The 13771-nt window shown below is 55.9% G+C and overlaps 1 long non-coding RNA gene across 1 annotated transcript; it reads right to left on the bottom strand.

Moving 5' to 3' along the window:
* Positions 1-463: 463 nt before the first annotated feature.
* On the bottom strand, positions 464-1496 carry LOC132656024 (uncharacterized). Its single transcript, XR_009593983.1, has 3 exons — positions 1299-1496; positions 695-800; positions 464-604 (listed from the first exon to the last, which is right to left on the bottom strand). It is a non-coding gene; the product is annotated as an uncharacterized LOC132656024 (long non-coding RNA).
* Between the last annotated feature and the right edge of the window lie 12275 nt (positions 1497-13771).

The following is a 13771-nucleotide window of genomic DNA, read 5'->3' as shown; positions in this document are numbered from 1 at the left end:
GCCATAAATGGAAAAGGTGAAATAAACAATGTTTATTCAAGTCTCTTGGCATGTTGGTGACAACATTTCTGACGCTAAGGGTCTGAGGAGGTAAGCTCAGCCCCCACACCTCAGGGAACCAGAGAGCTGAGGGAAATGGCCAATGCTTCCTGGGGTGTGAGTGTGGACCCCTAAAGTGTCTGGTCACAGCAAGGGAACTTTGACCAATAGGGGCACTCCCAGGCTCGTGAACTAGGACACGGGACTCCCTCAAAGTAGGGACCAGATCTCACTTAAGGCTGACAGGCCTAGGTCATACCTGCCAGGCGTGAGGTGGCATGAAGATGAGGATTTCCAAGCCATGGGGAACGGGGCGCTGGCCCGGGGACCGTTCCACACAGGCCGCCTCAGCCTTCTGCCCCCTGCATGATTCTCTGCTCTCTGGGAGCACGCCGTACTTCTTCCACACCTGCCACACGGCGACCACGTCTGCCCACTTCCACCAGCCTGCACAGACCTCCCTGGTGACTCTCGTGGCACCAAGCTGTTTGGCCATTCAGGGCTGGTGTGTCTGCCTTCAGGGTCCAACAAGCACCGACAAGAGCCCAGAGCTTAGCCCAAAGCACTGAGGAGGAGAAAGAGGAGGACCGCACCCCATCCCCCCAGCCGGTCTCCTAGCTGGTGAGATGGCTGGCAGGGCGGGGGTGGGGCTTACCGGTGCCTGCTGCCAAGCCTGAAGAGCTTGATTCCAGGAGCCCACATGGTGGAGGGAGAGAACCGACTCCTACAGGTTGTCTTCAGACGCCGTGCGCTGGTGCGTGCTGAACAAAATAAAATAAAATGCCTTCACAGAGCAGCTGAGCCCAGCCAGCCGGCCCCATGCTATGCCGTTTCTTTATTTGAAATGCAACCATTTCACTCAGAAGGAGACGTGTGAAATAAAACAGGTGGGTTCAAAGAAGAGAGTGGGGACCTGAGGACCCTCTCAGACAGAGGCCAGCTGGGAGAGGTGCAGATGTCCCCACCAGAAAGACCCTTGCTGAATCCCCACACAGTGGTCCTGGCACCTGGGCCAGCTGGCTATGCCAAGGGCATAGACACACAGGCTGGTGGCATATGTCACGGGCCTGACACTTAACCACTAGGTTCTCTGTGTCTCACAGAGCATTGAAGGCCCCAGCTTGGCCATGACCTACTGAACCCATAAAGCTGTTATCCTCGGGGGTCAAGCAAGCAGTCTGGAACCCACCGCTCAGCCCCAGTGTTCTCAGCCCCCAGACCTAGTGTGATGAGCCCTAGGTGGGGAGAAGGTGACTTACAGATGATTCTCTGGGGCTAGGGCCCCCTCCATATCAGCCTGGCAGAGTCTCCACAGCACCTCACCAGAATGGTGAAACAGAGCTGAGGCCAGCCCTTTGCAGCCAGAGCAGGGCCTGGCTAAGCACTCGGCAGCCTCAGGATCCACGCAGACCCTCACCACACGTATTTGCACACCTTTCCACAGCAGCTCAGCGCCAGAAGCCTTGGGGTCTTCCTGCTCTGGTCAGAGAGTGGGAGGAGAGGAGTTGCTGGGGCAGGTCCCTACCCCGTGGGGCTCCACAACACAACCCCACCTTGATTCCTTGGTCTGAACCACCAGGCCACAAACAGGCAAAAGAAATGGTACCCCCACTCCCAAAGGTTCTCAGTGCCTGAAACAGAAGCCATCACCAGGAAACACAGATGGTACTCAGAGAGGTTTCTTCAACAGTGGGAAACCCTGGCACTAACAGGAGCCAAGAGAAGGGAGCAGGGGAGCTGGGAGCAGAGCACCCAGACTGGGGGTCAGAGGAGGGGAGGAGGGAAGGAGGGGAGGAGGGAGGAGGGGAAGAGGGGCAGAGGGAAGGAGGAGAGGAGGGGATGAGGGAAAGGATAAGAGGAGGAGGGAATGAGGAGAGGAGGGGAGGAGGGGAGGAAGGAGGAGGGGAGGGATAAGGAGAGGAGGGAAGGAGGAGAGGAGGGAAGGAGGGAGGAGAGGAGAGGAGGGGAAGAAGGGAGGAGGGGAGGAAGGGAAGAGGAGAGCTGGGCACAGGGCCTCCAGACTGGGAGTCAGGCTCAGCTCTTTCTTCCTCTTTGAGTTTCAGCTTCGTTGTCTGCACTCTGAGCCTAATCCAGAAGCCACCAAGGGCAGGTTTTCTATCAATCTGATGACATACCCGGTGCCCAGGCTCCCTGGGTAACTAACCTGGGATATGTGCTGGCCACTAGAATACTGCGGCCTGTGAGTGTGCCAGGGGTCTCTCTCTCTCTCCCACATTGCTTCTTTTTTTTTTCTTTTAAGATAAGAGTTTCATGTAGTCCAGGCTAGCTTTAAACTCATGTAGCTGAGGATAACCTTGAACTCCTGATTTTCCAGCCATCGCCTTCCAAATGCTAGGATTACAGACATGCACCACATGCCCAGCTGTATACTTTTATATTTTAAGGAAGGAAACTTGACTGTCTCTGACATGAACTCAGTGGCTGGCTCTTTGACAGCCCCTTCCCTCCCCCAGGAAGGAGCAGCCTTGCTAGGTCACAGAGGAGGACATTGCAGCCAGTCCTGATGAGACCTGATAAGCTAGGGTCAGATGGAAAGGGAGGAGGTCCTCCCCTATCAGTGGACTTGGAAAGGGGCAGGGAGGAAATGAAGGAGGGAAGGTAGGATTGGGAGGGAATGAGGGGGGGGCTACAGCTGGGATACAGAGTAAATAAACTGTAATTAATATAAAAAAATAAAAATTTAATTAAAAAAAAAAAGAAAGAAAACTGGAGCCTAGCAGTGATGGCGCACACCTTTAATCCCAGCTCTCGGGAGTCAGAGGAAGGTGGATCTCTGGGATCTCTGAGTCTGAGATCAGCCTGATCTACACAGAGAGTTCCAGGACAGCCAGGGCTACACAGAGAAGCCCTGTCTCAAAAAGAGCAGAAAAAAAAGAAAGAAAGAAAGAAAGAAAGAAGAAAGGAAGGAAGGAAGGAAGGAAGGAAGGAAGGAGAAAGAAAGAAGGAAAGAAAAGAGAGAAAGAAGGAAAGAAAGAAAAGAAAAGAAACTTGAAACAGAATCTTTAAAAAGTTTTCAACATTTGTTTGTTTTGTGTGTGCCTCCCTGAGCAGCTGTGTAACCTTGTATGAGTGTCTGTACCTCTCGGGACCTGCTTTCCCTTTTGTAAGAGAGGACAATTTAAACCCTAACACTTGGAAGACAGGCAGGCAGATCTCTGTAAGTTCCAGCCTGATCTACATAGTGACTCCAGGCTAGCCAGAGCTACCCAGGAGACCCTGTCTCAGAACAAAACAAAAGAAGCCAGTCCTGGCTGCTCTGAGGCAACTCAACAGGCCACACCTCTTGGCTGAGAGCCCCCCTTCCCTGTGGACCTGGCCTGGAAGCCGCAGGGGGCTCAGGAGCCTTCTGTCCACAGCTGTCAGGATCACTCCTGGCAGAATACCCACTGTCTCCCTGGGTCCCCCCAAAACACCCCGTGCAGGCATGTGTGCTGCAAAATGTGGCGGCCCTGCTGGGGAGGCCAGCGCAGGCGCTAACGGTAGTACCCGGGATGAACAGTCAGGACCTGTACCTACCCACGCGTCAGCTCCACCCACGGCCAACAGGTAGCCAGCGAGCCTGCTGAGGTGGCCCAGGCTGCCAGGTCACCCAGAGGTGGAATGCTGCGCCCTCGGTCTCCCCAGGTCTTGCAGGGGTGTGTGCAGGGATCTCCTCCACCGGGCAGCAGTCCGGAGTCTTGTAAACTTCAGAAACTTCATTCTCCTTGTCTAGGGCCCCCTCCCTCCTCTAGGACGTAAGGTTTCAATTCAGAGGGCACCCCCAAACAGCAGGCGCCTGAGGAGAGGACAAAGCCATGCGCGTGGAGCTGTGGGCCCAGGCACATGGGCTCTTGGCACTGGCTCCCCCAAGAAACCATCAGCAGTAAGAGGGTTTCCAGAGAGAGGGCAAGGAGCCGGGAAAGGGCCGGGGGCTGGACTTAGCCCTCCCCCGATGTGACCTTGCCAGGGTATTAACTCTTGGGGCTGACAGACGCTGGACACAGATCTGTGAGCTGTCTCCTCACAGGGGCCTCGTGTGCACTGCTTCTCCGGCCTGTTCACATGGCCACACTTCCCAGAGCAGAGGAAGAGTCTGAGGCCTGCTCCAGGCCCCTGCCCTGCCAGCCTGGTTTCCTGGGCCTGTGGGCCGGAAGGGGCTGTGGCAGGGTCTCCACCCCAGTCTGGGGGTGGGGGGAGAGGCAGGAAAGGAGTGTGAGTCAGGGGCCAGCCCAGCAAGAGAAGGTTCTGCAGAAATAGAGCCTGTAGTCCCTGGAGCCCCTGCCCTACACACACACACACACACACACACACACATACACACATACACACTACACAAACTCAGAAACACACACCACACACTCTTACATACACACACACACCACACACACATACTCATACACCATATCATATATACACACACATACTACACACACACACATATATATCACATACACACAGCACACACATACCACACATACACCACATACACAGGTACATACAAACACCCCACACACCACATACATACATACACACACCACTAACACAAGCATATAGCACACACACAAACACACATACCACCCCCCACACCTACACACATACACACACCACACACATACCTACCGCACATATACACCACATGTACGCATACACACAAACACACACACAGCACATACACACCACATACATACATACAAGCACACACACCACAAACACATAACTCACACACACACACACACACACACCCGGAGCGTTGCAACAGGAGCCACCTGCCCCCAGGCGGCACACCTGGAAGGTGGGGCAGCCAGGTGCAGGCCGAGCCGGGCTGTGGAGCAGGGTGGGGGTGCCAGGGTGTCACTCATCCCAGATCCGGATCCATCAAACGCAGCTGCCGGGGTGCCAGGCACAGGCAGGGGAGATGGCAAGACCGGGCACAGCGCAGGCCTGCAGTGGCTCGAGGTACGAGCGAGGTGGGGTCACAAGCCGGGTGGGCTGCCCGGGGACCTGGCCCCTCGCCCCTCCCCCACAGTGACGAGCCGCGGGGCTCCAGGTGGCAAGACCCGCCCTCTGGCCGGCGTTTTAAAAACTGTGTTCTACGTTTAGTGTGTGTGTGTGTGTGTGTGTCAGCTACAGAGCATGCGTGTATGTGTGTGTCACCGTGTGCGTGTGGAGGTCAGAGGACAACTTCCGAGAGTCCGTTCTCTCTGTCCACCGTGTGGATTCTGGGGATCAAGCCGGGTCTCCAGGTTGGGCAGCAGGCACCGTGACCCGCTGAGCCAGGCCGATTGCCCTGTGTGTGAGTGGTATGTGCTTGTGTGTGTGGCCTGTGTGCTTGTATGCCCGTAAGCGGCTTTTAAAGCGTTGAGTTGTTTTGCTGTGGGGAAGGGCTGGAGGGGAGGGAGGAGGGGGCGGGGAGGGGTGGGTTATGAGGATGGGGTTGGACCTGGGCAGGGGTGGGGGCCCTATGCTCTTCCACGTTAAAGCTCACACTCACGTGGTGAGGAGCCGGGCCTCTCTAGAGTTCTGCCTGATTCCACGGTCATTCCACTTGCCCCAGAAGCCGGCGGTGGCCGGGTGGCTGGCGGTGGCTGGCAGTGGCCGGAAGTGGCCGGCAGTGGCTGGCAGTGGCCAGGTGGCCGGGTGGCCGCCGGTGGCGGGGACACACAGTGTGCAGCCTCAGGTCAGCCGGCCAGAGTGCCCCTGTGAAGGGCTGGGGAGTGTGTGCTGTGTGCTCCAGGGCGGGGTGCTCCAGGGTGGAGGAGGTCTTCCGGGGACGAGGAAAGCAGGGGGAACGAAGGGGAGGCCTCACCGTGGCCATGCCAGGCCAATAGAGGAAGGAGAGCGAGGGCGCACAGAAGGAAGAACCAAGGCCAGCCAAGGTCCTGAGCAGCCTGGGTGGGACGGCGGGGCAGGGTGGCCCTCCTCGTGGAATGGTCACGAGTGGGCCGAGGCTGGGGGTGACTGTGGGGTCTAAGCGTGCCCTGCCAGCCTGTTGGGGTGCACAGTGGCCCAGGGGAGGGGCGCTGGCTGCGCGAAGGGGGGTTCAGGGGGGAAGGACAGCCATGCTTCTCCGCTCCTCTGTGGCCAGGCGCTGATGGTTCGAACCTGAGGTTCTGAGGAGCCATGCTGCCGTGAACATGGCGGGAGAGGCTGTCCCGAGACCGAGCCCTTTAAGGATGTGCCCGGAGGGAGGTGTGTGAAATGGTGTGCTGTTGTGACAAAAGGCCCGACAAACCGACTTTAGGGAAGGAGGGTCTGTTTGGGTTGTGGCCTCCAAAGTTTGGTTCCTCACAGGGGCAGGAGACAGAGGCGGGAAAGAAGAGGAGAGGGGGAAGAAGGGAGGGAGGAGGGGCCTGGCAGGCCGAGCCCACTGGCTGGCGTTATCTCCTGTGGTTCTGCCTGGGGTTCCATCCCCTCACTCAGTCCTCTGGAATCACGACCAGGGGTGCAGCCCCGCATCTCTGCCTCCCGGCACTAGGATCACAAATGCACTCGCCACCGCGCCTGGATCTTTAACCTGGGCACTGAGGATCAAACACAGGTCCTAGGGCTTTTGTCGAAGGTATTTTACCCACAGTGCCCTCTCCTCATCTCCTTGGCTTTAAAAATGCGCGTGTGTGTCTTGTATGTGTATGTGCCTGTACCTGCCACCGCACTATGCGGCGGTCGGAGGAGCTGGCTTCACCTTGGCGAGTTTTGTGTGTCTGCTGCGCTGTGTGCTCCGGGCTAGTAGGCCTGTGAGCGGCTGCTGCGCTGTCCCTGCCTTCCATCTGGCCCTAGGGGTGCCCAGCCCCACACCCAGCTCTGAGCAGGCTCGGGAGTGTAGTTGAGGCTGGAAGTGGCTGGGCGAGGCTGATGTGAAGGGCCTGAGAGGTGACAGGAGCACCTGCTGGGGTGAGAGCAGACTAGAGCATAACAGGAGCACAGCAGGACGCGATCATTACAGGGACAATGTGTGGAGGGGAGCAGGAGTCGGAGAGCTGGCTTCGAGAAGCCGAGAGCAGTCTGGAAGGACGGAGGCCTCCGTCCAGCACCACCTGTCCGCCACCACCTGCCTCTGTGAAGCTTCATCACATAGCCGCCCTAGGCTAAGTACTCCCGGCTCCTCACCATCACAATCCATGTGGGCCCCGGAAATGAGGAGACCCAGAGAGTAAAAGTCACCCGAGTTCTCAAACGATACAACGGCAGAGCCGAGCTGCAAAGCCCTCTCTGTTTTCCTTGATTCCAGGAGCGCTTACGGAGCACCTACTATGTGCCAGGCCCCCTCCGTGGCAGGGTGACTCCCCACTGTTGCTCTTAGTGCTGCTCTGTGCTGCTCAGTCAGCCTTCAGGCTGCTCCAGACCAGATGTGTGAGGGTCTTGCACCAGGGCATGGAGAACGTGGGGGCAGCTGGCTGAGCCACGGGAGCTATTTCCTCCCCGCCCCCTCCCGCCACTGCCACCAGCGACACTTAAGTCCCAAGGCTCTCTGGGAGAAGAGCTGGGAAGAGAAGCTGTAGGCCACAGTTAGGGACGCCAAGGACAGGGACGAAAGGAGCCCTTGGTGGACAGCGAGGAGGCATGGAAGACCCTCCGCGGCAGGAATAAGGCGGGAAGCTGCAGGTCAGATTCAGGGCCCTGCAGGCCCAGGGCTGGGATTGTGACCTGAGCTTCGTCCTCATTGGAGCGGGGAGATGGCATAGTTGGCAAAGCATGGTCTACAGAGCAAGTTCTGGCCAGACAAGGCCACATAGTGAGATCCCATGAAAACAAATAAATTGAGGCCGATATGCTTAAATGGACATCTTTATGAGATTTTGAGGAATCCTAGGCCTGCTGACACCTTGACTCCTGACCTCTCTGCACTGGAACTGTGAGGAATTATATTCTTATTGGATTAAATTATCCAGTTGTCCAGCACCTCATTCCTGCAGCTTGGTGTGGTAGTGGAAAGCTTCGGTGTCTTTAAAAACTCAGCTATGTTATGTAAACATGCTTTTATTTTAATCCCAAGTGTGGGGTTTTAGTCTGTCCTTTAGTGTGTCCACAGCTGATAACCGCCTCGTGCAGGGGCGTGGTCTTTGCCAGCTGGAGTTAGTTGAAGTCTGAGGACTCTGAATGGCATAAATACTAGAGCCTGCAGAGAGGACGTGGGGGTCTCTGAGGTGACGGACGAAGGAGAAAGAAGAAAGACGGCTGCCATTTGCCATTTGCTGTTTGCTGGACTGCTAGACATCCTGATGTTTTCCCAAAGAACCCGACGACCCTAAGCGACCGGAACAAAGTCTAAAGCCTGGTTCCCTTCTAACCTTCTTTCTTTCCTACCTAGGGTTGGGGGTTGGAAGGGAGGTAGGGGCTTAAGAACCCCAAATAAAGTAGAGATAAAGACAATGGCCACATTGGTGGGATTGGGAAGAGGCTCCACTTGAGTGTGGGGCAAAGCAAGGGTTAAGACTGCACCAGAAAAGGGGCTGGGGTGCAGCTCAGTGTGCCCGCCTGCCCGGCCGCCTGCCCGGCCCCGGGTTCCACTCCTAGCACTGTGTGCAATGAGCATGGTAGCCATGCCTGCTGTCCCAACACTTGGGAGCTAGCTACAGGAGAGCCGGGAGTTCAAGGTCGTGTCTAGCTACATAGCGGATGTGACGCCAAACACAAACAAGGCAGAGGGGGCAGCACAGGAGAGAGACCAGTCAGAAATAGCCTGTGAGACCGGCCGGAACAGCTCTTTCCCTCCCTCCCCTGACACCCGCCTTTAGGATAGTCTCTGAGGACGGAGGTGAGGCTGATGCTGGCAACTGAGGTGGGCCGACCCGCTTCCTCACGAGGATATTCACGGGGCCACTGCTGAGAGGAGCAACAGGAAACAACCTTCTGTCCGTCTGTGGGATGGGAAGCGGCTGTGGCTGCCTCGGTGCACCCACTGAAGCCATGCAGCCGGCGCTAGCTGTCTAACGGTGTGGGGAAGGCTGTGACAAATGAGTGCAAAGTCACAGGGCCGACGACGAAAGTCGGCCCAAGAGGGTGCGTACAGTGTGAGTCCAGCCCACAAGGAGACATGAGCTCAGTGGATCAACAAACCAGAGGCTCCTTCCTGCCTTCAGACACCCACCGCGGGAGGGCAGAGAATGAGGAGGACTCCACTGGAGCACAGTGTGTGGGAGGGTGGGGTGTGCTGACACATGGCAGGAGACACAACGACAACTGTCATTAATACAATAAACACTTCCTCACGGCTCTGGAGGACAGAGGTCAGAGGTCAAGATGTCCACAGGACTCAGAGCCTCCTAAATCTTACGGGTTGCGCCCCAGAGGAGGGTGACTTCACTCTCCCCCACATCCCATTGGTGAGACCGAGTCACGTGCCACCTTGTCTGCAGGGAAGCCTGGGAAATGTAGTCCAATAGTTTACAAGCTTCAGGGAGACAGGAGATCAGCGGGCAGGCAGCTCCACCTGTCCCAGCGGGCAGGCTGGCATCGTGATTTCTCTCTGGGCAGTGGGTCCATAAGTGCTGAGAACTTTTCGTAGTTACATTTCACTGAATTCTCCAAATGTCCTGGAAGAACCACCAGTCCTTTACAAGGAGAAAAAGAAATAGGATTTTAAAAATTAACAAAATAGCCTTCAGGCTTGTGTGTGTGAGAGAGAGAGAGAGAGAGGGAGAGAGAGAGAGAGAGAGAGAGAGAGAGAGAGAGAGAGAGAGAGAGAGAGAGAGAGAGAGTGTGAGATGGAGGCCAGATGTTGGAGTTGGATGTCTTCATTTACTGACGTTCGTCTAACTTTTTGAGACACCCAGGTCTCCCAGATTGGCCTGACTGGCTGGCCAGGGAGCCCCTAGGGCCCAGCTGTCCCCACCCACCAGCAGGAGAATGGCAGGCCTGCACCATCGCATCCTGCTTTTGATGTGGGTGCTGAGAAACCAAATTCAGGGCCTCATACTTGCACAGCAGGCACTGTACCAGCTGGGCCATCTCTGCAGACCCTGACAGGCCTCTTAATGGCCTAGCTTTGGTGTTAGACCTGCAGGTCACATAAGGGACAAGAGTAGAAGCACCTTCCATCTTCGCCTGCCCGGGTGACTTCAGCAGATGCCATAGATCACCGGGTTTGTAATCAACTAAAGCTGGCCTGGGAATACAGCTCGGCGTGTAAAGTGCTTGCTTAGCATGTGGGAGGTCCTAAGTTCAATTCCCAGCACCAGGAAAAAGAGAGAAAAAGCGCTGAGGCTTACTTCTCGTGGCTGCCCAGACTCCATCCAGGAGCTGGCGAATCTCAGGCCCAGCGAGTGCGTTTTCCTGCCTCATGGACAGCGCCTTCTCCCTGGTGGTAGATGAACAAGAAAGCTCCGGGTCTCTTTTAGAAGGCTTCTCTAAGTTTGCGAACCACTGCTTTCGAGGGAGTGTTTTCACGGTCTGGGTGAAGAGGCACATGGGCTTGGGGGTGATTGTCACTGTCGTTTCATCAACCAGATGAAAACCAGGACCGAGCATGCAGGGCAGCTGCAGCGTTTGGCCAGAGTGCGTGAAGATTTGCGTTCCATCCCCAGCACGGCGTAAAACCCAGTGTGGAATCTCGGCACTCAGGAGATGGAGGCAGGCGGATCAGGAACTCCAAGTCATCTTCAGCTGCGCAGCAAGCCTCAGCCACATGAGACTCTGTCTCAAAAATAAATAAATAAGCAAACAAAATGAAAGCTAAAAATAAAGAATGGCGCCTCAGTCCCAGCACTTGGGAAACAGAGGCAGGGGGAGCTTTGTGAGTTCAGAGCGAGTTCTAGGACAACCAAAGCTACACAGAGAAACCTTGTCTCAAAAACAAAAACAAAACAAACAAACAAAAAGGAATGCAAGCTGATTCAGTGGGTAAAAACACTGATGACCCGAGTTCGATTCCTCTATCCCACAGTGGAAGGGGGAAGCCAATCCTCCCAAGTTATCTTCTGGCCTCCACTTGGTATGCACCCACACTGGCATATGCACGGGCATGGGCACACACCCAGAGATAATAAAATAGAAATAAAGAGCCGAGATCAAGGAGCCTTCTGGAGAATTAACTGAGAACATGCGTACTCCTGGTGCCTGGCTCAGAGCTCAGCACAGCACACAGTGGCCTGGGCCATCTCTGCTGTCCCTCTGTCTCCCCAGGTGGCCCTTCTGTGCCTCCTCCGAGTTCTGCAGACCAGGCCCCACTCATTCTCCTGAGGTTCCTGCTTCCCGTCTCACAGGCACAAGATAATGAGGAGCGCACGGCCCCACCCCTCCTGCCCTGTAGCTCTGGGACCCTTCCTGCCTCTCAAATTGCATGGAAGCCTTCCTCAGAGGTGCTCCTGCCCACCTCCCATCAGCCCCCTGTCAGTTTCTCCCCCAGCCAGAGTGTCCTCATGGATGAGAATGTGTCAGGGCTGCCCCCAGCGCCACCGTCTTCCAGGCTCTCTCTGCTGCCTCCATTTTGTCGCACAGCGGCACCATCTACCTGCCGCTTCCTCTCTGACTCCTCCAGGTCCAGACTGTCCCTTCCCTCCACAGCACTCATGCCAAGGTCACCATGACCTGTCAGCTGGGGACCCAGAAACCCATCCTCCATGGTCCAGGGCGGCCCTTGGCAAAGGCCAACCCTCTCTCCCTTATAGCCAAAAACATTCTCCCATTTCACCCAAACTCACCACAACCTTCCCTATCAGGCCCCTCCAGAACCTCTGACCTTAACACTGGAGTCACCCAGATACATCCTCATCCCTGCTCTGCCTGATCTGTGTCCCTGAAAGTAATGTCTGGGAATACTATTCAGCCTTATAAAGAAGGACATTTTGTTCCATGAAACATCATGAATGACCCTTAAGGACATTATGCAAAGTGAAATAGGCTGGACACGCTAAAGGGCAGATGTCATTATGTGTTTTTCGTAGGGCCACCAGATTCAGGGAAAAAGCAGATTAGGGGCTTCCAAGAAGTTGGGGGAACAGGAAGACCATGTTTGCCAACAGGTCTTGAAAAAACCGAGAGCCATGACAGCAGTGAAGCTGCTCGCTGCCTCTGAACTGGGTGCTGGAAAGCCACTAATATGGGGAATTCTGTTTAACCCCTGGTGCCTTCATCTGTTTTCTTGTTGCTGAGACAAAAACACTCTGACATGCCAAGCATGATGGCCCATGCCTTTGATCCCACCATTCAGGGGAGGCAGAGGCAGGGGGATCTCTGTGAGTTCAAGGCCATCCTGGGCTTCGTAGTAAGATCCTGTCTCAAACAAACATAACTGTTACAGAAGCGACTCAAAGGACCAACGGTTTATTTTGGCTTATAATTTGGGGTTTATTTCTTCACGGCGGGGAGGACTAGGCAGCAGGAGCTTGGAGCAGCTGGTCTCGTGGGACCCATAATCAAGACACACAGAGAGGTGAACGCAGGCTAACGCCCCACTCGTCTCTGATTTACAGTCTGGGATCCCCTGACCTAGGAAGCGGTCCCGGGTCTCTTCATATCAGTTAACACAATCTGGACAATCCCCCACAGGCCAGGCCGGGGGCTGTCCCCCTCACGGCTCTAGACTGTCAGGATGACTTGGGCAACCATCACAGGTGGTCTGTGCCCACTCCGTCCCCTAGGTCTTGGTCTCACCCTGGGCCGCCGCTGGCAAACCTTATGTGTTCGCCTGGGCTTCCCCGCTCTCGCTGCCCCCATCTGCAACGCGAAGAAACGAATGGCCACTATGTCTTCTCGCCAGCACATGAAATCTGGCCCTGTGGCCCTCAGTAGCCGTGCGTAGGCAGAGTTCGAGAACGTTTCTCGAAGTGCCCACCTTTCTATAGCCAGCGCTGAGGGGAGGCCCACTGGGCATCGCTGGCATTATTTCCGGGTCACAATGGCGACGCCGTAGCCCAGTCTGTACTTGTGAAGCACTCGAGTGTCTCACATGGCCTCCCAAGAGCCCTTCCTCCCAAGCCTAGAGCTTGGGGTCTCTACCTTCCCTTTTTCCTTGCACTCAGTGGAAGCCAAACCACCCTCTGGCACTCTGGGGTCCTGGAAGCCTCCTGTGGGCCTCGTCCTCTGGAGACTGCAGGAGTCGCAGGGAAACAATGCCTGCTTTGGAGAGCCTACGTCATGCGTGGAGCAGTTTGCTCCATAACAGTGGGGCACGACTCCTGCCACCAGCAGGAATGAGCAGAATCCAGAGCGGGGGCGGGGGCTGCCAGAGCCTGAGACAGCTCCAGCCGTTCAGACCCTGGGAGCCAAGAACCCCACTGGCTGCCCAGCCTCTTCTTCCTCTTCTGTGGGCGTTTGAGGTGAGAGGATGGAGGTGTCCTGGAACCTTGGTGCGGCGCCTTGGCCGGAGGTGGGCAGACTGAGTCCTCACATTGCCTCACTGTCCTAACTTACAAAAAAGCAAGGAGAGGTGACATTCCTTAGGACACGGGGAAAGTGGGAAGGCCATATGCTGTCCCCTGACCTCACGCCCAGCCCTCCGTCCACTGAGCATTAGAGGTAAGAACAGGATGCAGGGGCTGGAGAGGTGGCTCAGTGGTTAAGAGCACTGGCTGCTTTTGCAGAGACCTTGGTTCCGCTCTCAGCACCCACAAGGCAGCTCACACCCCATGACCACCTGAAACTCCAGCTCCAGGGGCTCTACCACCCCCCTCTGGCCTCTGAGGGCACCAGGCTTCCACATGGCACACATACATACGTGCAGGCACACACTCATAAAGTAGACCTAAATCTTAAAAACGCAAGAGTCTGTTTGCCATGACAGTCAACCCAGAGT

This window comes from Meriones unguiculatus, chromosome 8 (assembly GCF_030254825.1).
Source record: "Meriones unguiculatus strain TT.TT164.6M chromosome 8, Bangor_MerUng_6.1, whole genome shotgun sequence".
Lineage (NCBI taxonomy): Eukaryota > Metazoa > Chordata > Mammalia > Rodentia > Muridae > Meriones > Meriones unguiculatus.
This window is presented reverse-complemented; position numbering and strand designations above follow the sequence as displayed.